The sequence below is a fragment of the Panthera onca genome, chromosome C1, assembly GCF_046562875.1.
Source record: "Panthera onca isolate mPanOnc1 chromosome C1, mPanOnc1 haplotype 2, whole genome shotgun sequence".
NCBI classification, from domain to species: Eukaryota; Metazoa; Chordata; class Mammalia; order Carnivora; family Felidae; genus Panthera; species Panthera onca.
Window position 1 is genome coordinate 53,152,207 of NC_138346.1, and position 26,872 is coordinate 53,179,078.

The following is a 26,872-nucleotide window of genomic DNA, read 5'->3' on the forward strand; positions in this document are numbered from 1 at the left end:
TTATTTCTTTGTTTTGCTCTGGTCTTGCAAGCTAGATTCCCTCTACTTATATCTCCTGATCTTTGGCCATCCATTCATTTTTAAAAGTCAGATTCTAGGGGCACCTGGGTGGCTCAGTCGGTTGAGCATCTGACTTGAGCTCAGGTCATGATCTCACAGTTTGTGGTTTCAAGCCCTGCACCAGGCTCTGTGCTGTTTGCTCAGAGCCTGGAGCCTGCTTCGAATTCTGTGCCTCCTTCCCTCTCTGCCCCTCCCCAACACACTCTGTGTCTCACTCTGTTTCTCTAAAATAAATAAATATAAAAAAAATTTGTTTAAGTGAGATTCTAGGGGCACCTTGGTGGCTCAGTTGGTTAAGCAGCATCCTACGTGGGCTCAGGTCATGATCTTGTGGTTCGTCTCATTCCTCTTCAAGGACGTGAGACTCTGGCTTGGGGGAATTCGTTCTATTGCTCATGCCTGCTTCTACCTAACAATAATATCCTCATAGTTAGAAGATTACAAATGCAATTGTTTATCAGTAATTAGCAACTAAAAAACTGCACAAGAAAATTGAATAGGGTTTTGCATGATAAATAGGAAATGACAGTTTTAAAGCTATCAGTTGTACTACTTTTTTTTTTTTTTTGTAAAATATATACAGTCTATTTTTAGAGGGATGGGTTTTGAAGTGACATATATAGATAATTCATCAGGGTAAAAATTCAGTTACTATCATGACAGCTTTCATATGTGTGTATACCTCCAAAAATCTAAAATTAAATTGCTACAAAGTTAGCCTATGAAATGCCATACTATGCCATGTGGCATATGGCCTGGCATATGGCAATAATCACCAAAATTTGTGTTAATGCCTTCAGAAAAAGTAAGAAATTGTCCCTGCAGTGGAGCAACGTTAGCAAATAAAAATGAAATCTTTTGCTTATATTTACGTTCATTTCTTAAGGTTTAAAATATGACCCGAATAAGCATTTGGTATGTGTGTGTATATGTGTGTATATATATACAGGCCTATATACAGGTCTAAATCTTTAAAAAATTTCCCCACTAACGCAATTAAAATTATTATTAGATAGCTTTGTTTTGACAACTGATTTGATAAATTAACTTCACTTAATTCTTTTGTTCGGATTCAGTTTAAATTTTCTCTCTTCATTACTATGGAACATTAATTTGTTTTATTACTGGACTTTGAATAAATTTGATTTATTCTTAAAAGGCACTTAATAAAAATAGTAATATTTATGGCTTTTTATTTGTTTTTAGTTATTTCAACTTACATAAAAACCTTATGTATAAGTTTTGAACATTGGAATAGTGCCTGGTGCAAATGATCATATTTTACATATTGAAAATCAAGTAGGTTGCTGCACAAAATTAAATTTGTTATGTTCATGATTACTTGCATTTAATGTACATTCATTTGACAATATGACATCATAAAATTCTTTTTCTGTGATTGTTTTTTTTCCCTAAGTAATGGTAGGAGAACCAGGTGTTTTAGAAAATCACTATTTTCTAAATATTATGCCAAGTTCCCAAGTTATCCAAGTTATATATATATATATATATATATATATATAATCTCCAAGTTCCTGACAATGCAGGAAAGCTTCCATCATTAGAACCTTACCTGCAACCCTGCCCTAAATCTTAGAAAAAGAATGGAATACTTCAAAAACCTTGGCCTTGAATATCAATGACTTTCTCCTAAAATGAATGACTGTCACCTTCTTTGGCAAGTGGCCCTCAGGGGCACCTCATCATTGTACAGGCTACACTGCTTTACACTATCTCTAAATACGTTTTGTACCCTCTGTATCCACTGTACCCTCATTTTAAAAGTAGCTATGTCTGTTAAAAGAGATTTCCACATAGTCTGCCTCAGAAGGTTCATTTAGCCAACAACTATTTATTTGGCACATATGTATTAGATACTGTTTTAGGTACTGGAAATGTAGTAACAATCAAAACAGACAAAAATCCATGCTCTTATGTTTTTGTTACATTCTAGTTTACATTCTAGTGGGGAAAGAATATATTAAACAGGATAAATAAGAAACATATATAGCATGATAACCCAAAGTAAATACTAAAGAAAAAAGGGAAGGAAGATAGATGGTTTCTAGCGCTGGGAGTAGCTATTGAATTTTGGATGGGGTGACCCGGGAGGGAATAGCTGTGGGAGAGAACTTTGTGACTATTTGGAGAAATCATTTTTTAATGGGGGAAGAGGAGTAAAAACATCCTGAGGCCGGGAGTTCTGAGGTGGACTCCCTGGGCAGGAGTTGGAGATGAGGTCCAAGAGATAGAGAATGTGTATGGGGGAGGGGCTGATCATGTGGGTTTAAATTTTTTTCTTGATGTTTGTTTGTTTATTTATTTATTTTTGAAAGATAGGCAGAGTGCAAGCCGGGGAGGGGCAGAGAGAGAGGGAGACACAGACTCTGAGGCAGGCTCCAGGCCCTGAACTGTCAGCACAGAGCCTGATGCAGGGCTCGAACCCACAAACTGAGATCGTAACCTAAGCCTAAATCGGACACCTAACTGACCGAGCCACCCACGCATCCCTGATCATGTGGGTTTAAAACCAAGTAAGATTTATGCTGTGAGTGAAATGGGAATCCACTGCAAGGTCTCCAGCAGAGGAGAACTGTGTCTAACAGGTTTGAACAGGATTTTGTTGGATTGCTGGATTGGTGGCAATATTTAAAGGAGCAAGATCAGAAGCAGAAACCTGATAGGAGGTGAATGCAATAATCCAGAGGGAAACCAGGGACTTGAACTTTGGTGGTATCAGTAGAAAGTGTGGGCAGTGGTTAGATTTTGAAGGTAGAGCCCAGAAGATTTGCTAATAAATGGGTGTTGAGGGTGACAAAAATGGAGACGTGAAGATTGGTTCTTAGTTTTGGCTTGAGTAACTGGAGCCGTTGTAGAGTTTCCATTACCGCAGCTGGGAGGACCCCTAGTGGAGCAGCTTAGTGGGGGTATAAGGGAGACTGATTTCTTCAAATGAAGAGGAGGAATGGGCAAGTTGAATATACAAATCTGGAATTCAGAAGAGAGACATGAGCATATAATATGGGAGTTATCAGCATATATGGATGGTATTCAAAGCTGCGAGACTGATGATCCATTTCATGCAAATGTGACGGCTTTTTGCCATTACTAGGTAGGTCTATCATATTAGATTTTAAGAGTAATGCTATTTTTAAGGGAATGCTATTTTAGAATAAGTTAAATCTCTGTGTTTTCTGAGACTCAGTAAGTTCCTGCAGACTTAGAAGAGCGGCAGGCCATAGTGTTTGATATACAAAACACAGAATAATGTTATTCTTATGTTAAGATGTTAAATAAAAAAGGAATTTGCAAAATTATAAGCATTATACAATCAGAATACTGTAAAATATACTTAGACAAAAATGTGAATAAAATATGACATTTTTAATATCGATCATCTTGGGCTTGGGAGTATGGATGAGATTTTCCAACTTTCCCAAATTTTATTTATTCTCTAAATTTTCCAAACAAGTATGAATTATTTTTCAAAGGGAGGGGGAAGATAAAAATTTATCTTCCAAGGCTATGCAAATAAAATTGTTTTCCTGCTTGATTAGTTAATGTTTGGACACGTAACAGGACCCAGAGTGAGTAATCGCCCAGGATTTCATCATTTATGATTGTATGGAGGATGATATAAAAACACAGAAAGTGAAGATGAAGGGCATTCACCACTCTCATCTGGATAGCACATTCAAACATATTTGGTTTACTGGCAATTGATTTATCAATACCAAAAACCAAGTTTTCTAGAAAAACCAAGGAGAAAACAGGCTCCGTAACCAGCCTAGTCCACGGACCTCACTATATTCAGGCTGCACATTATTTCCAAATCAAATTGATGTAATTTCCAGCTCCTGTTTTGGTCTCTGATCTCCTTCCCCAGCACACAGGCTCCCTTTGGGATTTCTTTTCTAACATAAACTTTCACCACGGGGTTTTTTTCACCTTGTTCTTCCAGACACACTGAAGGGTTTTGATTCTTCAAGGTTTATTTCAAAGTACTTCAAAGATCGACCTCCTGAAGTGGGGTAAAATAGATTTAACAATACCAACCTACCTCATAAGGCTGCTGTGAGGAATAATAATATAAAGGACTACAAAGCACTTTGTAAATATAAAGTTCTATACAAACGCTTAATAATAATTACTGGGTACAGCACAATGCAGTCTTTTGTGCATTTATAGAAGTGCCGATGAGTAGGATAAGTTTCCCTCCTCCAGCCTTTTTTCAATTTTATAATAAAAGTATTTTATTTAAAATCATGTACAGAACATCCTTGTGCTCCAGGCCTTGGATGTGTTCCCAAGTAAGAACTGAAACAATGTCAGGCTGTGGGAAAAGAAGCAGAGTGTCCTGGGTGCAGTTCTTTTCATGTTTGAAGATACTTTGGCACAGTAGGGAAACCAGAGATGTATAGTTCCTTGCTATTTTTTTTTTCTCGGAATGGGTACATAGAGATATATAGATATCTTCCATATATATATGGAGCTGTAGCCCAGCCTCTGGTATGTGTGTTCCGTTCTAAATTCCATAGCAATCACTCTCTCGTAAGCCCCAGATAGTCCTGCACTGTCAATATGCAATCTTCAGAAAAGAGTCATAGGGGACTCATGTAAGACGTCAGCCCTTCTCCCTAAATTTCCTCCTCCTCTTCAGCAACTTGCTGTGCAGATTCTTCTTTTAACTGCTACTCTGTACTCTAATCTCTTCCACCTAAGGTCAGTAGGAAATCCACGCTCTTTCTGGATTCTAGCTTTATCTTCTGCGGCCAGGAAATGGTCTGCAGGTGGAATCAGCACAACCGTGAACCTCCCCTCATGACTTTCTTTTTTCCCCCAAATCAGCAAATCAGCACATTCATTAGAGCAGATTGTGGCATGAAAGCTCATATTTGGGCTTCTCATGTTGAAAAGATGAGTCAACATCAGTTCCGGAATTTTAGGTCTTACATTTAGGTCTTTAACTCATTTTGAGTTTATTTCTGTATATGGTGGTGGTTGCCAGAGGGGAAGGAGGTGGAGAGATGAGCAAAATAAGTGAAGGGGATTAAGAAGGACAAACTTTCAGTTATAAAATAAGTCACAGGGACTTAAATATAGATAGGGAGTATGGTAAAAAGTGTTGTAATAACTTTGTATGGTGACAGATGGTAACCACACTTATCATGGTGAGCATTTTATAATGTATATAAATGTTTAATCACTATGTTGTACACATGAAACAAATATAATATTGTAGGTCAATTACACTTCTGTTAAAAAAATTAATTCTAAAACAGTCCAACCAGAAATATTTCTAACTGGTGATTATTAACACAAATGTCCCGTTCTTTCTGATCCTATCACTGTACATTATTTTCCATGTTTAAAATTCACTTCCTCTTTCTTTCCAAACTTCTCTGTGCTCTGTTTTCATTGTAAGCATGATTTATTCCCACTTATCAAGACATAGATATTGCTTCTGTAGATTGAGTCTGATTTGAAGCTTGATGAGAAAATAATTGAGAGAAATACACTGTCATTATTACCAATTTTTTAAACATTGGTTTCATTAATACAAAATTTTTCTCTTTTCACAATAATTTCCCAAATCTTGGCATCGTACAACTACTATCTAGATTTAATTATTAGAGAATATAGATTTTTTTTTTTTTGACCAATGCTGGGGTCTATGAGTATTAGTAACATTTTATCAAAACCACTTCTTACCACTCAATGTGGATTCTCATTGCTCACCATCACTTAAATATCAATCCTGATAAATAGAGCTGGGAATTGAATCACAGTGACTTAAAACTGTACACTTAGATGCAGTTCATCTGTTAAGTCAGTATGAGAGTTCTATCACTTCACAATTCTGATCATGAAAAACTGAAGGCAGTTTTATGTAAAGAGATGGATACTTCACCTTCAATGTGAGTCAGCTTGTGATATTCTACTCCTTGTGAGGGGACAAATAATGCTGCTAAGGTACATTTTTGGAATGCCTTTAAACATGAGAAAATAACACTGGATATTTTTTAAATTGATTGCTTAGTTAAAAAAAAACATTATCTCTACAAAACAATCACCAACAAAATCCAGTTACATAAAAATAAGTTATAAGTTTTGTATATCTTTAAATTGAATCCCCTTTAAATCTTTTAATATTATGAGAACGCTGAATATGAAATTTGTTCCCTACATATTATAGATAATGGATTTTCAACAGTTACTAGCAGAATGGTATTGTTAGGCAATATGTGTCTTCATTTATTTGCAAAGACAAAAATCCTTTTAATCTCCCATTAGAATATGATGAATACCATTGTTGCATTCACTTTTTATAATCCTCAAATTTTTGTTAAAAACAGGTATCTACTGAATAGAATGTATCTCACTCCATTTTCAGGCAGAGTAAATGTTCACCTCTAGGGAATGATTTTGAAGCAGGGCAAAGCCTATGTAACTTGGATTATCTCACAAGACTTTTTTTTTTTTTTAATTTTTAAAAAAAAATGTTTATCCATTTTTGACAGAGAGAGAGAGAGAGAGAGAGAGAGAGAGAGAGAGAGACAGCGCACAAGCATGAGCAGGGGAGGGGCACAGAGAGAGAGAGACACAGAATCCAAAGCAGGCCGCAGGCTCCGAGCTGTCAGCACAGAGCCCCACATGGGGCTCGAACTCACAGACCACAAGATCATGACTGAGCCGAAGGCGGACGCTCAACCGACTGAGCCACCCAGGCACCCATCACAAGATTTTTAAGTAAGGGTATCAGTCATGGTCCTGGCAGGAACCTGTACAGATGAGTGTCTTGCGTGTGATGAAATGGCATATTCACATTGTAATTTGATAGCAGATTAATAAAGGGGGTGTTAATTGTGGGCAGAGTGTGGGGAAACTACAAGAGATACTCCAGTAACCAGGGCTAGTAACAGCTATCACTAGTTCCAGGCAAGAAGGGACAGCGGAGGGAAACAGTGTCCAGAGCCCAGATTATCAACCAGACAAGAAGGGATATGAAGGGAAGGGAGTAGTACTTGAAAATCAGAGACAGGAAGTCAGGTGAGAGATCTGCCTGAAAGTAGCCGTGACTTTTGTCAAAGGGATCAGTCTGTGTCATAGACTTCACTCTCTTTCTTCCTTTTGACCTCATGTTGCTGTTCTTTACTATCCAAACCCAAAAGGAAGCTAATGAGCAAGGGATCCCATTATAGTCCACAAATATTGTACTCCCAGAGCAGGGAGCAGGTAGTGAAGAGTGGAAAGGTATCTATAGGGCAAATGAAAGATACCCTGTACTAAGAAAGGGGAAAGAAGAACTTTTCTAAATATATAAGAAAAAAACATTTGCTTTCAGAGTTTGGGTTTAACAAAAATATTTTCATATGGATAAAATTTTTCAATGATACAAACCAAATTCTAGAAAATCTATTTTGAAAGTTTATGCAGAAGTTGGACTACTTTTCAATTGAATCTAACCATGTGCTCTGTATATGTACTAGATAATGATATGTACTTGATAGGAAGTAACATAAGCGTAAGTGTGCTAAGAGTATATCCCAACTGTATTTTATTTCTATAATTGTATCTCAATTATCTATAATTGTCTCAAGTTACAAAACTAAAGTTTTTTATATTGTCTTGAAAAAGATAGAGATAAAATATTCAGCATATATTCTGTTGGAGAGTTTTTTACCTGTTTCCACCACTTAATTCAAAGAGCGGTATGTTTAAATTTCTGGGTGCTAAACTAAGTCATTCTCTTACTGTCTAAAGTATTTTTAACTCATGATAAAATGAAACAGACAGGTGTCATGAATTCTACACTCGAAAGAAGCTTTGTCTTCTTAAATGTGGCTAGTATTTAATGTTATTAATTCCGCTTAGTGGTAATAATACCAGCTTCAGTTTTTAGAAATGTAGATTCTACACTGTGTAGTTGGAAGGAGAGGAAAGAAATGGACAGTGAAACTTGAAAAATGAATAGAAAATCTTTCTGTCCAAGATATTAATTTTTTTCCTGTTTTGTCAAGATTTTTTTGTTTTTATTCATCTTTTGGGGGGGAAGGAGTAGTTGGAGGATAACTAGAATATATGATTTCTGAATAGTTCTATTAATTTGCTGCTTATCACCTTAAAAAGAAAATGTACTCAAATTGATAGCTACTGTAAGGATTGGATTATTGATAATCAAATCTAGAAAAAAGCAATACTAGACCAGCATGGGTCCAATATGGTTTTTGTCATATTAATACAACTTAATTTTCAACATATCCCTTACTAAGGAACTGTGAGTAAAGATAAAATAAACATGATCTTGTGCTATATGTTTATGCATGCATTTAGCACTGTTGTGACAAACAATTTTTTACTACTATAATCTGTGGATAAGAGAGAAAAAGCAAGTCAGCTCACAGTTACAATATATTTATATATGCCAGGCCCTGTTTTAAGCATTTTATATACAGCTATAATTGTTTCATCCTCTAACAACCTTATACTATGATAATCAAAAGGAAACTTTGTCACTTTCTCAAATCACACAGCTAGTAAGTGTTGATTGGACATAGTGAGTCTGGCTTTAGACTTTGGGCTCTGAACTAGTACTTGATTCTACCTCTTACTGAACTTGAACAGAGAAAGCCCAAGTACATTCTTTTGAAGGGATGCTAAGTACACCAATAATTTTATTTTATTTCTGAAGCTAAGAAAATACCCTCAAGTGGCTTTCATACGATGGTAAAAAATAATGTGGACAATCTTTAGGTCTTCTATTAAACCAAGTCAGTCCGTTCTTTTGCCTATACCAGATGGCAGAGATCATTTCAACTGGTTTATTCATTAATGCTCAGTTCTAGGGAAGAACATGTTCATTACTACTACTTTGGCATTATGTAGACATAAGCCATGTGAGTGACTGTTAAATTTAAACATGCTAGTTTTAACATTGTCTCCAAAATAATTACTGTGCTATTTAGAATAAATGCCTGGACATTTCCCCTGCATAATTTATATTCTGGATATAAAGCTATTTTTAAAAATCTACTGAAACTAAAAAAAAAAAAAAAAAAAAAAAAAAAAAGGAGAAAAAGAAGAAGAAAGCTTTCACAGGGCATTCCCTTTCAGAGAAAGATGGCTATATTAATATACTAAAAGCTGAATGCATTCAGCTAACTGTTTAATGAAATGAGTCGATCTGGGCTCTTCGGGAAAGGATTTCTTCCAGTGGCATTGCGGTGCTCACACAGCAAAGGCAGAAGACAATTCCTCTATTCAATTTCTATTGGGTTTTGTAAAAAAATATTCAATTAAAAATGCATTCTTTCTCTAACCTGGGGCTCTCCCATGCATTTTAACCTTCTCTGAATATTTTTATCCTTGCTCATATTAAGAGATTCTATATTAAGGTATCTTTAGTGAAAGCCTTTTCAAGCATATTTTATAGGCACCCCGAGATGCAGTAAAATAACCCATGCCTAAGACTCCAGTCTGATACACTGAATATAACATATGATCTTTGGAATGATAAATTTACACTCCCAGGGCTATGAAATACCAACAATTCATAAAAACACTCATGAAATAGTTATGGAAGATTTAGAAATGTAGCATCTAAAAGCATATTTTTAAGGACAATGAAGTGAAAAATCAATACAAAGAGAACCAGGATTTTTATTTTTCATCAGAGTACTAAGGGCGCATTGCCACAGAAATGAATCTACACAATTATTCACCACTCATGATATACAAGGCTATCAGCAGTTTCTCAGATATTTAAGAAAATTTCAGTTCCCATGACAAAATTCTACCAAGGCAAAAAGGTCTCTTTTCACCAATACATGGACATGCTGGCTAAAAGCTAACACAAGTTTGTTTTTGTTTTTGTTTAAAATTTTTAATGTTTATTTATTTTTGAGAGAAAGAGACAGAGAGACAGAGAGAGAGACAGTGTGAGCAGGGGAGGGGGCAGAGAGACAGAGACAGAATCTGAAGCAGGGTCCAGACCCTTGAGCTATCAACACAGAGCCTGAAGCGGGACTCAGACTCACGAACGCTGAGATCATGAGCTGAGCTGGATGTTGAATCAACTCAGCCACCCAGGCACCTTCACATGTTTTGAATAAATAGCCAATCATTAATCCAAGAAGAAATCCCATGTCCCAGAAATTAAGAAGAATCTGAAAGTCAGAGTGAGCAGGAGCTGAGGCAAAACGTTAGGTGTTATAAAAACAAAACTTAGGCTAGGATGGCAGGCTTGCACAAGAAGGAAGGGTAAGGGAAGTGGCCTCTTACACGTGAGCGGCCAAGGAGTCCCATCGGATGACTCCTTGTGGTCTGAGAGCTAGGGTGGAAATACTAACACAAAGCCAGGATTAGGAAAGGACTGCCTTGGGGCACTTGGGTAGCTCAGTTGATTAAGCATCTGACTTCTTGATTTTGGCTCATGAGCTCGAGCCCCACATTGGGCTCTGCACTGACTGAGAGGAGCTTGCATGGGATTCTCTTTCTCACTCTCTCTTTGTCCCTCCCCAGCTTGCTCTCTCTCTCTTTCTCAAAATAAATAAACATTAAAACCATTTTTGTTAAAGGAAAATGGTTTAAACCATTTTGTTCAGTCAACCATTTTGTTGACTGAAAATGGTGCCCAGAGCACTTTATGACTAAGCAGTTGGACTTCTCTCCGTGAGAGTGAACACAGTGTAACTCTCAGAAACTAGAACCCTGGCCGTGGGCGCTCAATGTCTAGTACATGTCTAGGCACACCGTAGGTGGGCAATATTTAGTCAATGAATGAATGAATGCTGTTTTTTTCATACAGGTCCACAGACATGTACCTAACATAATACTGTCTTCAATTTTCTTGAGCACCTACTATGGTCTAGGCATGTTCACTGCTGGGGATACAAACAATGGGAAAAAATGCTCACTCTCATAAAATTCACATTGTAGTTGTCTGAGGATCAACCACAAATAAATACATAAATATAAATATAAAATATGTCATGTGATGACAAGTGCTATGAAGAAAAATAAAGTTGAGTAGGATAGGAATAGAGAAGGGAGCACTATTTTAGATAGAGTCAATAGGGAAGGCTTTACTCATGAGGTGACGTTCGAGCAGGCATAAAAAAATTAGAGAGTGGCCATGCAGATATCAGGGAAAAAGCACTTCAGGCAGGAGAAAGAGTGAGGGTAAAGGCTTTGAGGCAAGTTGTATGTGGTTGCTTCAAGAAACAGTCAGGAGAGGGGTGAGGAAAGGAAATGGGACAGGAGATACATTGAGGGAGGTTGTTGGGAGCAGCTGGTATAGGGTTTTATGAGCTCCGTTAAGGACTTTGGTTTTTAGTTTCAGTAACATGATCTTAATTTAGAGGGATCGATAGCAGGTGTGTGGCAAATATCCTAGAGGAAACACAAGGAATTGTGGGAAGACCAATAAGAAGGCTATGCAGTATGGATGTTGGTGTGAAAATCTTAGATTATCACCATATCAAAACCACTGGCATTAAAAAATAACTCATAATGGCAGAGAAGGTTTATATTAGAAGTATAAAGAAAGATTACCATCAGAAAAGCCATGAGAGCAGTACGATGTATTAGTAGACTAAAAGATACATAGAATAATCTCAATAGTTTCCAAAGAAGAAACTTACAAAATTTGAGCTATTACATGGAAACTCTTTGCAAGCTAGGAATAGAAGAGAACAATCTTAGCTCGATAAAGAACAACTATCAAAATCCCTCTCAAATATTTTGGTGGCAAAACATTTAGAAGCATTTTGATGAAGTTAGGATAAGAAGGCATGCTGTCAGCCTATTATTCAATATTTTACTGAAGAATTGGGCTGAGGCATTAAAACCAAGATATTTTAAAAAACAGCATAATGATAGGAAAGGAGAAAGATGATGGAATACACATCAAGTTCAATAAAATATGTAGACAAACATTAGAATGAAAAAAGAGAGTATAAAAGGGTTTCTGAATACCAAACAATCAGCACAGGGGCCCATGGGTGGCTCAGTGTGTTAAGTGACTGACTGTTGATATCGCCTCAGGTCATGATCTCAAGTTTCATGGATTCAGCCCTGCGTGGGGCTCTGTGCTGACAGCGTGGAGCCTGCTTGGGACTCTGTCTCCTTCTCTCTCTGCCCCTCCCCTGTTCACTTGCATGCCCAGGAACACACATTCTCTCTCAAAACAAAGAAACTTAAAAAAATTGGCACAAAAAATAATTCTGTGTATCAGCAATAACCAAATATGAAATCTTTTAGAAAATAGATACCACTCAAAAAATACAAATATATAGCAGTGAACTTCACTAAAGATGTGTAAGAACTGTATGAAAGAAAAAAATACGGTATGAAAGAAATGACAAAATGCTATTTACTGAAGGACATAATGAATGTGAAAATTTGCTATGGTTATGGATGAAAAGGCTCAAAACTAGAAATATGTCAAATATAAACCTTATTAGTCCACAAATGTCATGCAATTCAAATGAAATTCTTTTTTTTTTTTTTTTTTTTTTTTTTTTACTGTTTAATTTTGACAGAGAGAGAGACGGAGCATGAGCAGGGGAGGGGCAGAGAGAGAGGGAGACACAGAATCCAAAGCAGGCTCCAGGCTCTGAGCTGTCAGCACAAAACCCCACGCCGGGCTCGAACTCACAGACCACGAGATCATGACTTGAGCCGAAGTCGGACGCTCAACTGACTGAGCCACCCAGGTGCCCCTCAAATGAAATTCTTAATAGAATTTTATTATATAGAACCAGACAAACTGAATCTGAAATCTATATAAGGGGATTATGGTCAAAACTGAGAAAGTAGAACAAAGGATGGGGGTGTCTTTCCTAGCGTATTTTATGACAATATAAAGCTCAGTAATTGGAATAAACTGGTAAAGACCTAATGTTAAACATTTGTGAGAACTTAGGATGTGATAGAGGAATCATTAGAATTCAGTTGGAAAAAGAAGGCAGTAGTAAATAAATGATATTAGCAAAATTGGTCTTCTGTATAAAAAAATGACTTTCATATGAATTCATTTATCAGTTTTCATTTACATTTAGTAATATTTCATAGATAGTTTCTAAAGTATTGTTTTCCCCAAGCATTATCCTAAAGAAAAAATGTACCTAAGCTCAAATTTTTCAATCTTCTTTAACCAAAGTGCCTTTTATCAGAATTGGGTAAGATCTAAATAGCACTGTGGTAACTGTCTGACTTAATGAAAGAGAGTAACTGAGACTCTGGAGGCATTAGACCAAACAGACCACATGCAAATATTCCATACTGTTTCATTATAAGATTCTAATTTCAATGTTGACCTCTCTTTTGATGTTTTGTATGTTTTTCTCAGCTATACCATATTTTAATAGTTGAAAAAAGGGAAATGTTTAAAAACAGTCTGCTTTTTATTTCAAAAGCCATTCATAAGCAGATCCACTTCTGGTCAATTAACTATAGGAAATGGAAAAATGCGAAGAGCAATTTGCTGTGATTCATAATGACTTAAACACAGACTGATTAGGGTTTTATAAACAAATAATATGATATTAAAAATGTTAATCAAAAAACTCTAACACTAGGACTTTAATATGTAAGGCAGTCCTTGAAAGGAGTAGGTAGGCAGTGATCCTTACAGGTTAGTGTGCAGACTAACCCTTGAGAAGGCTGTTAAAAATGAAGATCCCCATGTGGTAAGGGGAGGGGTGAAGTGGGGTGGAACTCAGTTGGTTAACCTCTGACTTTGGCTCAGGTCACGATCTCAAGGTTCGTGAGTTCAAGCACCCTGTGCTGATAGCTCAGAGCCTGGAGCCTGCTTCGGTTTCTGTGCCTCCCTCTCTCTCTCTGTTCCTCCCCCACTCATACTCCGTCTCTCTCTCTCTTTCTCTCTCTCTCTCAAAAGTAAACAAACATTAAAAAAATAAATAAAAAACCCTGAAAATCCCCAGAGGCCATCCAAGAGAATCAATTCAGGGGCAGGCAGGTTCTAGAGGCAAGCCTAGGACTCTTCACTAGGAATAAGCCCCTGTTTGACTTTATGCAAAAGCCTTTGGCCACCTTTTGGGAAAGGTGGGGAAGGAGAATCAGGGGATTTGACAGGCACCATTGCCATCTTCCTTTCTCCCTTTCTGCTCCTACAATGTGAAGAGGAAGGTACTTGAAATGGACATTGGCTGCCGTGAACAGGAAGAGAAATACGAATTCCCTTTATACTCTTAATCTAATCCTAAAATCCTTTAAGGTGTATTTGGCTATTTATTTGAGGTTCTCTGTTATTTTTGCACACAGTGACTTCGTCCAAAAGACCTGGGTGCTTACTTTAACTTTTTGAACATTATCTATCGCTTGAGTTCTGAATACCAAAACCCATAATTTGGCCTAATTCATAGGGGTGCAGTGATGCTGAAAAGAAATAGCATAAGCAAAATGATATGTGATGCAAATGTAAAGTCTTAACTTCATCACTGGATTTTATTTATTAAATCTGGCTTCAATATTCTAAAGATAAGTGCCCACACTTTTTTGAATACCAGTAGTTGTTTAAAATCATTTATTGAAACGATTTTATTGAAAAACCATAGTATGAGCTCTAAATAAGAATTGGAATCCTCCAAACTGAACAACGTATTCATGAATCCTTGATTTCTTAATGAGCTAGATATAACCAGAAAGACCCACTTCTTCAGCCAGAACTACGGATACATTTAATTTCTTTCCTTATGTATTTGACCCCTCCTCTAAAATCTCTCTCTTAAGACATCATTGGGCTAGTTGTCCAAACTTCCGGGGCGTACTCAGCGTAAAGTTGTTGGAGCTGCTTCTGAGCACAAGATGGGGAGCAGTGGAACATTCTGATGAGTTCACTGGAGGTCCCCGATTCCGTTGCCCTTGCCTGTTTCCTCTACAGAGGGTTGCAACTCTAATTTGTTCCTTTGTGAGGAGTAAGGACTATCCTTTCTCATTCAATCACTAAATCTTTGTTACCTCACAATGCTGTACTTGGGATTCAGACTACAGCTTTTTAAAGTCACATTCATGTGCAGAACACTTCTTTTGTACCCAAATGATGAAACAAAGAGGCTTAAAGGCAGGTCAGAGTTTCTTAGCTGTGTTACCTATGAGCTTCTTGGTCCCAGTCTTGAGTTCCTTCTCCCTTATATCTTGGCAAGATCCTCTTTGCAGTCGTTGGCTGCATTTCTACCAATAACCCTCAGGCAGACCTGAGGACAGAATAAGTTAAATTGAAATCCCTTTCTCTCTAGTAGCTCTATTGATAGGATGATTTTCTCCCTCCTCCTCTGTGACATCTTGCATTTCAAGAAGGTATTAAGAGTAGCAGCCTTGGGGCCCCTGGGTGGCTCAGTCGGTTAAGTGTCTGGCTTCAGCTCAGGTCATGATCTTGTGGTCTGTGAGTTCGAGCCCCGCGTCAGGCTCTGTGCTGACAGAGCCTGGAGCCTGTTTCGGATTCTGTGTCTCCCTCTCTCTCTGCTCCTCCCCTGTTCATGCTCTGTCTCTCTCTGTCTCAAAAATGAATAAAAAACATTAAAAAAAAAAAAAAAAGAGTAGCAGCCTTTATCAAACCAAAAATTCAATGTTTTACATTCTTCCCACGAGTACCTGGGTCCGACTGGCATTTGTAAAATAGGAGGAGCTGGTCCAGTAACTCTTGAAACAAAGAATAAATGCTCCAAGGCTACTTATATTTTCTGAATTCCACTTACACAATGGTTGCAAACTGCTGGTTACCATTTGAAGAAAACCCTTGTTTAGCTTGAGTTGTCAATCTTAGCACAGAATTTTGAAGCATTTGTGCTTGAAGGCATATATGTTCATTTTTCCTTACCTATCCCACTACTCCCTGTTACCTTATGTTCACAGTCCTTTTGCAAATGCATATCCACTTAGCCATTTTCCTTCATACACCTCTTCAATATTGGCTCAAATGTGACATTTTTTGCTTAATAAAAAAAGGCTTATCTTATCAGGCACTCTTCTACACAAATAAAACTGTTCCTAGTTGATTCATATATGAAGAGATTTTTTACATTGTTAAATACTATGTTAGGGTTCAGTTATATACTTTAAGCTTTATCATTAAAAATAATCTAGATATAGGGGCTCCTGGGTGGCTCAGGGTGGGTGAAACATCCTACTCTTGGTTTCAGCTCAGTTCATGATTTCATGGTTTGTGAGTTCGAGCCTTGCATTGGGCTCTGTGCTGATCCTGTGGAGCCTGCTTGAGATTCTCTCTCCCTCTCTCTCTTCCCCTTACACTCTCTCTCTCAATCTCTCTCCAAAAAAAAAAAAAAAAAAAAAAAAAAAAACTTAAAAAAGAAAAAAATAATCTAGATATAGAAAAAAAGTTCTAGTGGAACACATAATACCTTGTTTATGAGCTTAAAATATCTTTCTGCACAAAATATTTGCCAGCTTGTATTCTGTTCACGTGCTCCTATGGAAATGATAATGCATTTGATGATGGTGATCATCAGAAATTTAATACCCACATTAAAGGTCATTTCATTTTAATTTAAACTTTTTTTCTAGACTGTGGTTATTTCAAGTATGTAACTGAGAATATGAGCTTCTTTGAAATGAAAATATCAGTAAACTAGAAAACATGGACAATAAACCTGTTTTGCATCTGATGAGGCAAAGGCATGACCTCATTGGATTTCCATTTTCTCTTATGCAGAGAGGGGATATAATAGCTCATGCTGATTTTGTGAGCATGATGTGAGAAAAATACATCTTTATGATACATTATTGAATAGTTGAACTTCTAAAAATTGTGTGCAGATTGATTTTTTTCAGGTTGAATTGGAAATGCAGTAGGAAAAATATATTTAGGTAATTTATAGTGAATTCTTTTATGAATGATATTGCTACTTCTTAATGCCTTGTACACTTAGGTTAAGATTTAATATACTATTTTTCTAATAGAAAAATTATTTAACCACATAACAAAATCCTCTGAAAACATTTTGAAAGAAAGCTATAATATTTTTTAGGATATCTTAACATTTTTAATTATAGGAAGGTCAACATTCTAACTAAATTTTTTATAAATAGTTTTTAAATTGTGTAAAAATTTGAATAATTTGCCAACACAATAATTGCCTTTTTTTGTTTCTCATTTTTTCAAATACTTAGGTAAACAAGTTTCAGGTTTAAAAAGACTAAATTTGGAAGCTTTCAAGGATTTGGAATACTGATAATGGTATCATAAAAATGATGGGATAATTTAAAATAAAGTTTAGTATGTAGGTTAGAATTCTAACTTGAAGACAATGATAAAAGTTCTTATCAAATAAATTTGGTAAAACATTAATAATTAACAAACACAACAAACCTTACTATAGGTTGTTTAACAAATACAACATTACCAAATTTTGTGTTTAACGAAAGTTCAGTTTAACGCTAAATGGTACACATTCTCATGAGTGCACTGAAATAATTTATTGCTTATAAATATATTTCATTGTACTATATGGAGTTAGGTCCTTACTAGTCATGTTCATTTCATAATCACTAAATCTACATGCAAACTCTGGGGAAGAAAAAGAAAAAAATATATACTAGATGTATATTCATACTTAAATTACACTTAACTGATCCTTAGTTTTTGGGTTTTTTTCCAGCCATGATGTTTATATATTTGCTTCCTTCAAGTTACATGATTTTGAAATTTTATCTATAGCTGGATAGATCTGCCATCTTGGCTCATGAGAATTATGAATCAATTGTAAAGAAAAATGGTGATTTATAATTACAGCTAAGAGAATAAGTTACTTAATCATCAATTAATACATAATCTATCTTTTCCAGTACTCACTGGTTATGTGAGGCACATTCTGTTCTTTTACACAAGACCTCTTCTCAAAAAGAAAACATAAGAAAAATACATTGAAAAAGTTTTTCTATCTGTAGTCTTTTTTTTAAAAAAGAGTTCCATTATTTTTTTTTTGCTAGTCTGCAAAAATTTTCCCTATTTTTTTAATTAATTAATTTATTTATTTATTTTTTAATTTTTTTAAATGTTTATTTATTTTTGAGACAGAGAGAGACAGAGCATGAATGGGGGAGGGTCAGAGAGAGAGGGAGACACAGAATCTGAAGCAGGCTCCAGGCTCCGGGCTGTCAGCACAGAGCCCGACGTGGGGCTCGAACTCACGGACCGCGAGATCATGACCGGAGCCGAAGTCGGATGCTTAACCGACTGAGCCACCCAGGCGCCCCAAAAATTTTCCCTATTTTAAAAATCTTTTTCAAAAATTTCAACACACCACCATTTTCACTGTATCCTTAAATATTTTATATGCTTCTATTTTTAATGACGCTGTATATTCCCAGGGATAAAAATGCCATTAGTTCAATTGTCTTTTTCCTCTACTTGGTTTACAGTAGAAAGACTGATTTGTCTTTTATAAACATACAAAATGACACTGCTCAGTTTTCTAGGTCTCTTAAGTGGTAATTTTGGGAAAAAATAGTCTCCAACTATCACTGTTGTTCAAAATGACAAAGGTAGAAACAACTGCTTCTGTCCCAAAGGCACAACTGTCCACACTCAAAGTGAATGCCATTCCAGGAATCAATTATGTGTTGAGGAAAAAAAAAAAAAAAAACCACACACAAAACACTCAAGGCACTAGAATGTATTTTCAAAGAGGAAAACAAAGATTTCTAGTTTACAGGTCTTTATTAGAGGAGAAAAACTTAGATTCACTCTTTTCATTCTTTTCTCCTGTTTTTAGATGGCTTTAATCTCACAAATATATAAGCACATTATTTTACATTTACGGTCCAATTTTTTTTTTTTCCAGTGGAAAACTGTTTCATTACCAGGCAGCAGCCTTCATCTGGCTAAGATGATGTTTACCCACAAATGTTACATTCTAACTCAAATGTCCAAAGTAGAAACAGCTAAGATTTCTTTTGGCCGTAGCAAACAATATAAATTTTAAAAGGATTTTTACAACCCATCACAATGAATATTTTTACATGTTTATAGTAGGGAGATTATGTTCCATAATAACCAAACACTGATATTTAAATTCTCCCCTTTTGTTCAATGCAGATAATTCCCCCTAATTTATTAGTGGGGAATTGTTCACATCTGTGAAAGATGTTCCTTTTCAAAGAGAGGGACTGGGAACTCAGCAAACATGGGAACAGTCAGAGGGAGCAGTACTTGGAATCTAGGCTGTTAGTTAGTTCATGTGAAAGCCAATCCCACTGGTATGGATGCAGAATTAAGTCCCGTAAGAGACTGGGAAGAGCCATATGCTTGCCAGGCCCGGGCCAAATGGGAGTTGCTATTTTCACTGGATGAAAGCAAACAAAATTTGAGGCAGACATCAAATCACAGGCTTATAAGGAAGAGACTACTGGGCACATTTTAGTGTTGTAGTTAGCATGCTGAGCCGCGGCCTTACTCTAGGCACCTCCAATCCTATCATTTGAATGGCCATATTCATTGCAAAGCTCTTAAAACACTACAGGACTTTGAAGGGACTGCTTCTGGGATCAGGTGGTGGAAACGTATTAGACTGAAGTTACTTCAACTCTTGACCTCTCACATAGGGCAGGGACCGACACTACTTCAAACATTTATAAATACTTCAAAATTATTCCTAGAAAAGAATGCAAGATGCACTGAGCAAATCCTGTTATCTGCTAACTTGAACAACAGCATCTTCTAGAGAGAGATTCCATTCTTTTTAAAATCAGCAGATACTCCAAAATGGAGTCCAACCCCGAATTCCTCATGGAGAACACTTTTGACAAGGCTTCTACTGTCTCTACTCAGTAGGCCATGAACGTCACAAGACACGCTATCACTGCATGCAGTGTTCAGAATGCAGGTATACAGATGCAGTGACAATCTACATGACTCCATGAGAGGCAGTCTTAGGTCGCATTTTTAGCTGATCACCACTACTCTTTACTAACCCTCAGAGCACCAGCAGCCTAATTTAAAGCCAAGGAAGTAGATTCAATGGATTTCTCTTACAGCTGAGTCTGGCTTTATATGCTGTTATTCAGTACTTTAAAACATTGTACAGACTCATGTCTACAAGACTCATGCAGGCTCTACCAGTGTGACACTAAAACATTTCAACAGCTTCAGAATAAGGCTCCTGCTTCCTTCTTATCCGTTATCTACCATACACTGTACTAAATAACTGTTTCCTTTGAGTGCATTTTAATTGTTTATTTCCATCTTAATCTACCAAATTCTAATTGATTTACTATTTTAGCAAACTATTAGCACTCATGCACTTTTTTGTATAATTTCTAATGTTTACTTATTTTGCAGGAGTCAAGGTGGCATTGAAGCGTTGGGTTTGAATTCTACCCTTGCCAATTGCTTGATACGAGATTTCTTCCTCAGCAAGACAACCATAGTAATATATCCTTCTTGGTTCGATGAGGATTCTCTAAGATTAAATGGGATAGCCTATGTCAAGCCCCCAGTATGATTTCAGTTATATAGCAGACCTTGAACATTTGGTAGTTCTCCCTCTCTACTTTTAACTTCCTGAGTTTTGAGCCCTTTCTTCCGAAGATTCTAAATTTCTTAGTGTTAAAAATTAATAATATTGGTAGAAATATCATTCTTTTTTCATGCACATGTTTTTCTATATTAATGTCAAATTTATCAATAGTTTCTTTTACAATATGCACTTATATCTTTCAAGATATATGTATGATATATGTACTCCATATGTAAGATATTATGTGCTCCAAGATTACAAATATATTCCCTTAGCATTCTAGGGGAATATATTTGTAAACTATTTAATATAACAGTTTTATTTTATTAAGATGTTAGAAGTAAAATAAAATATTTTAAAAACTATTAATAAAATAGTTTTAAAAAAGTATTTTATTAAATAGTTCAATGCTAAACTACTTATATATGTTAGATATTAATATTTATATAATTGTGTATAATGCTTACATAATTATATAATAATATGTATTATATATAATCTGTATTATATATAATATGTATTATATATTATTATATAATATTATATAATATATAAGCATCTATTTATAGTATATTAGGTAATTTGATAGTGTAAAGTCTCCATCTTTTTCTGTCTGTTAATTCATTTTATGGCTCTTTTTGCATCTTTTCTGAGAAATGGACTGTCAAATTTCACTTAAAATATCTTGTTAGGCTTTGAATCGGGATTATATTTATTTTATAATTTGTTTAGCAGAGAATGACTACCTTTACTACATTTTCTTTCCATTAATAGGCTGTGTTTCTCTATTTAATTGTATCTCCTTTTATGTCTTACAGTAAAGTTTTTACCTTAGATTTTGCACATTTGCATTAGTTTTATTCCTAGTTATTTTCTTTAATTCTCTATCATTTTCAACTATGACCAGGGCTTTTTTTTCATTAGGTTTTCTGATATGTCACTATTGATTTTAGATAGGTATACTTCATCAAGTTAGGAAAGTTTCTTACTGTCTTATGTACTTACCAAATTAAAAAATGCCATTTTTAATAAATGGACTTTTTACATTTGTTAAAATAATTTTGTGGGTTTTTTCTCTTTAATCTTTTAAAAAACAAATTAATTAAACCATTTTATAGTGTCAAACCTTCCTTGCATTTCTGATGTCAAGCAACTTTTAATACACTGCTATATTTAATCTATTAAATTTTTATTTTGAAGTTTTGCAGCTATACTTAAAAGTAAAGTTGGCCATGTTTGTCTAGCTTAGGGATCAAGATTATCAAATTATCTTAGAAAGATACAGAAAGGTTTCTCCATTTTTTCCCCCAATGCTGTGCAAGCTAATTATCTGTAAAAATTTCTAAAAGTTCTAAAATCTCTACAGAATTATTCAGTGCCTATCTTAAATTCTATTTTAACTTGTCACTTGTACCTTTATTTGCTAAATGTAACAACCATCTCTTAGAACAAACAATACCTGGTACAGAGTAAACACTTTGTAATTGTGAATGGCTCTATGATTTTATTGCTTTGAGATCAGAGAATTTTGCCTGTTGAGATTTCTTTTGTGGACTGAAAATGGTAGTTTCATGAATGTTCCCTTGACTACAAAGTTCCCTATATATTTACTATTTATAAAACCAATTTTGAAAGTTGTGCTTTTGAATTTTTTTCTGTTTATTTATTTTTGAGAGAGAGAGAGAGACAGAGCGGGGCGGGGGGAGGCAGAGAGAGAGGGACACACAGAATCTGAAGCAGACCCCAAGCTCTGAGCTGTCAGCACGGAGCCTGACGATGGTCTAGAATCCACAGACTGTGAGATCATGACCTGAGCGTGTCGGACTCTTAACTGACTGAGCCACCCAGGTGCCCCAGTTGTGCTCTTGAATTCTAAACAGCTTTAATTATTTTTAGTTTACTTGATCTGTCAATTTATAAGGAAGATACATTAAAATCTCTATGATTGTGCACTTACTAATTTCACTTATTTATCTCTCTTTTTATTTTATATATTTCTGCTGTTAAGAACTTGAAGTATCAAGAGTATACATTATTTTTATATTGTTCCTTTCATCTCCATATAATTCTTTTTCCTTTCCATGCTTAGTCTTCATTTCTACTTTGCCTGATATTGATATTTTTAAATCTGCCTTTTTTGTTAGCAATTTTCTGTTATATTTTTCTCCATTATTTCTCTTTTCAGATATCCTTATAGCACGTTGCCTTAGAGCTTTTGTAAACATCACACATTTAGATATAGATTTTGTTTGTTTTTACCGAATTTGAAAAATCTCTTTCAGTAGAAGCACATATCTCATTTACATTGTGCTGTCACTAGTGTCTGGACTTTTCTTGCCATAGTTAAAAAAAAAAGTTTAGAGTTATCAAATCTTCTATCGTATATACATATTCCCTGTCTTCTTTCAATATTTTTTTCTAATATGAATTATTTTTGTTGGCATAAGCTTCTAGTTTCAGACAGTTGTCTCCTTTACAGTTTTTGAGAAATGTTCCGCTGTCTTTTTACATCAATTTTTTTTTTTAACTAAAGTCTATCTCAATCTCATTTCTGTGGAATTAAATTTTTTACTTCTGTCTCTTCATATTTTGAGGACTTTCAAATTTTCTTTTCTCTTTTGCGTTTTTCCAAGTGTTTCCAGGCACTTGTCCTTTTGATTTATTCTGCTTAGCACTACATGGTCCATTTTAAATGGAAAATTGATGTATTTTTTCAGCTTTCAGCATCCCCTACCCCTTTTAACTTTGATGGTTTCCTCACATGGGTTGACTCTTCTGGATTTTTCTGTCATATTTCTTTCCCTGCCGCCTGTCTGTCGTGTTGGGCCGTACTATAGGAGAATTCACTGCCTTAACAGGCTAGCACTCTAGTTTACTTTTCCAGCATAATTATGCAGCTATTCAGTCCATCTCTCTCTGTCTCTCTCTCTCTCTCTCAGTACTAAAAACCACTATTTTTTATTTTCAAGATTTATAACTCAGCCTGTTATTTTTCATGGTTAAGACAGCCTCTCATATCCCTATGAAAATATTTATGATTCTTTAAATTATTTGTTGCTTCCTTTTATTACAGTTTTGCTTCAAACGTTTTGTGATTTTTGATAGTATTCTTATGTGTGCATTTGAGAAGACCTGTCTGTGAGAGTTAATTTTGATTATCATTGCCAGCGTTTAGAGATTGTGCATGTGTGCATACACGTGTGTGTGCACATTTACTGCTTTAGCTGTGCATAATTTTTCTCTCATGGCTTAGCACAAGAGAGGAGGGTGGAAGGAATCCCCCTGGCAGGTATGTTTGCACCGTAATAATTGCCTCAGCTTCTTTTCTCGGGCCTTCTGTCCATGCCTCTGCATCTGGAGCAGCACCTTCCTCAGAGTAGGCTCTCCCACACTTGAGGGTCATGGTTTTTCCTGCCATCCCTGACTTGTGTAGGCTAGTCTTCATCTTCTGGGGCTTGGACATATTACCACCAGGAGAAAAATCAGGGATTTTTACCAAAAGGATCCCGGAGAATGGCTATTGGCTAAAGACCCAAGAAGGTGTCCCCTAGAGAGCTACTTTATCTAAAAATTTCACTAACGCGACACTTATTTTATTCTCCTAGATACAAATTATTATTATTTTTTAACTGGTAAAATGCACATGGTTTAAAATTCAAGAAGTGTGTGCAGCGAAAATTAAGTGTCCCTCCTAACCTATTTCTTAGCCAGTTAGTTCCCCTCCCGTGATCAACCATCCTGACCAGCCTTTGGACACCTCACTTTTTGATAAGGCTAGGTAAGACAAGTATTCCTATATTTGTCATTCAATTACACAACAATGGTTTTTCAACTCAATGGATATGCAGGTTTTTGTTCCTTGCTTTAGGCATGCGAATTCCTAAATCACATGAGATGTTTAGCATCTGGGTGACTCATACCTATGAACCCTAGAAAACTGATTCCACAACTTATAATGGTTAATATGGTGCATGGTCCTTTGTCGATCATAAAACCAGCCAAGTATTCCCTTGCTATTATTTTCTTGTGTACCGCAAAGAAATGGGGTGAATGTTCCATGGAGGAGCATAGAAATACCCCTCCTCCTCCAAAGTCCAGTCCAGGCTCCCCAAGTTGTAACAGCAGGAATAGGGCAACTGTTGGGACTCCTACCCCACCCACTCTCCATCATCCCCCTTAGATGTGTCCCTAGTCTACTTGGTTTCCCTGCACTTCTGACCCTCAGAGGAGTCTGTGATACCTAAGACTTTATCTGTCCCAGTGTCGTCTCTGATTTAGATCTGCTCTTTAGACCAAATTGCAACTAGGTTAGCCTCCAAAGAGGAGAAAATATAACATTTTAAAAACTCTGATCTACAATAAGAACTACACTTCATATCTTTCTCACATATACACATTTGAAACAAAATGCTAACAATTCTTACCCCTATTATCTATAATGCAATGTCATTTTAAAGTATTATTTTTCATTTTAAAAATGTTATGATCAACTCAAATGGATTTCATTATCCACTAATGCAAAGTTCCCTGAAATTTGAAAAATACTGCCTAATGACAATAAGCATCTTGTCAAAGACATTCCTCCTGTAGCCATAAAAAAGAAATTTCTACCATTTCATATAATTTACCACAAGACAGATATCTTTATAAAGTGACTATTTTCATTTGTTTTGATTCAGACCTAGACTTTTCTGGAACAATATTATTCCAACTGACAAATCTGGTCAGTGCTGGTCCACCAGTACTTACAACGTTTACTAATCCTGAACTAGGTCCAGTCTTGGTATGTGCCAGCGATCAGGGACCTCCACCAAATCACTTCCCTTTGCTTTGTTGTCCAATGATAATTTTTCATTATTTTCCTTCCGCTTGGAATTTTTAAACTCCCATTCATGTTCTCTCAAGACTACATAGTTTTTGCTTTTACCTCAGTTTGGAATCTGTTTTATATATTTGTTGATAGATCCCTTAGTTCTCTCTCCACACTGCACCCCACCCCCACCTATGCCTAACAGCTGCATTGCAATATTATATTTTTCCAGTAGACATATTCAACACATGATTAAGTCATTCAGAGGATTCCTTAAGTCTTAAGCTTTGGTTTATTTTGTAGAATATTTTCTTTATAATTATTGTGATTTTTTAAAAAAATGAAGTTCATTTAGAGAGCTTTAGCATGTATCTATTTAAAAAATATTTAATTTTCAAGTACAAACTTTTAAAATCAGGGCTTTCCAAAGTTATTAGCACTTACAGTATATCTCTGTCCAGTGGAACAGATGTTGCCTGTATCTACAAATATTTCAAAAACAGATTGAAGGCATGCAATATGCAATTCCTTTTGGCACGACTCATGTACATTTTGCCAGAAAACATTTGAACAGATTTTAAATCTTTCTCCTCATTATCTTTGAAAAATATACAAACTCACACACATTTTTGCAAGGTGTCTGTTATGAGTTACTTGCTGTGAAGAGTACCTTTTAAACAATATGCCTCTCGACATCAAAAAAATTTTGACTATATAAAACTTAGTAAGTTGAAGAAAAGGTCATGTAAACTGTAATTGTTAATAGTAACATCAGACAAGTGTATCTTAATACAAAATATTTAGCCTGGTAGGTGCATATAATTAAACTCTTTGAGAAAAGTTAACAGCACCTACACTATAACACATTTCAGAGAGATGGTACTTGATGCAAGAATAAAAGCTATCTGCAATCGTTATTTTTCCTGTCTTATCATCTAATTATGTTTCAGAGTCCAGTTAAATTCTATCTTTTGACATTTCTCAAAGCTCTTGGTTCTCACGTCTCTTTAAACTGTTTATTCTACCCGGAATATTCTTTTTCCCTTATCTTCACTTAGAGTGTGCAGAGTTTGGGGAAGTTTCATGTAGTTCACGGTGATGAAGTGACAAGGTACAGCATTTGAAGGTCTGCCAGGAGGTAAGGCTGGGGAGGTGGACAGGAGCCAGATAACTGTAGAGACCCATATACAATGCTAATTTTAGGCGTTTACAATTAGCACTGAAGATTTGATAAAAAGCACAGGAGGATTTTAATCAAGGAGATAAATGACGGGATTAGAAGTACATTTTATATAATCAAATCCAGATACATCATGTAATATGAATTTAAAAGAGGAAAGCTGGAAGCAGAATAGCCAGTTAGGAGTTTGCTACAATAGTTGAGGCATGGAATGTTTACAATTAGAATCAGTGAACCCATCGTGCTGCACATTCCTGTGATTTGTGGTTACTGTGCTTAATTTAAAGCTTTCCACTGTGTGTTTTCCATGTTCCCATCGCCATG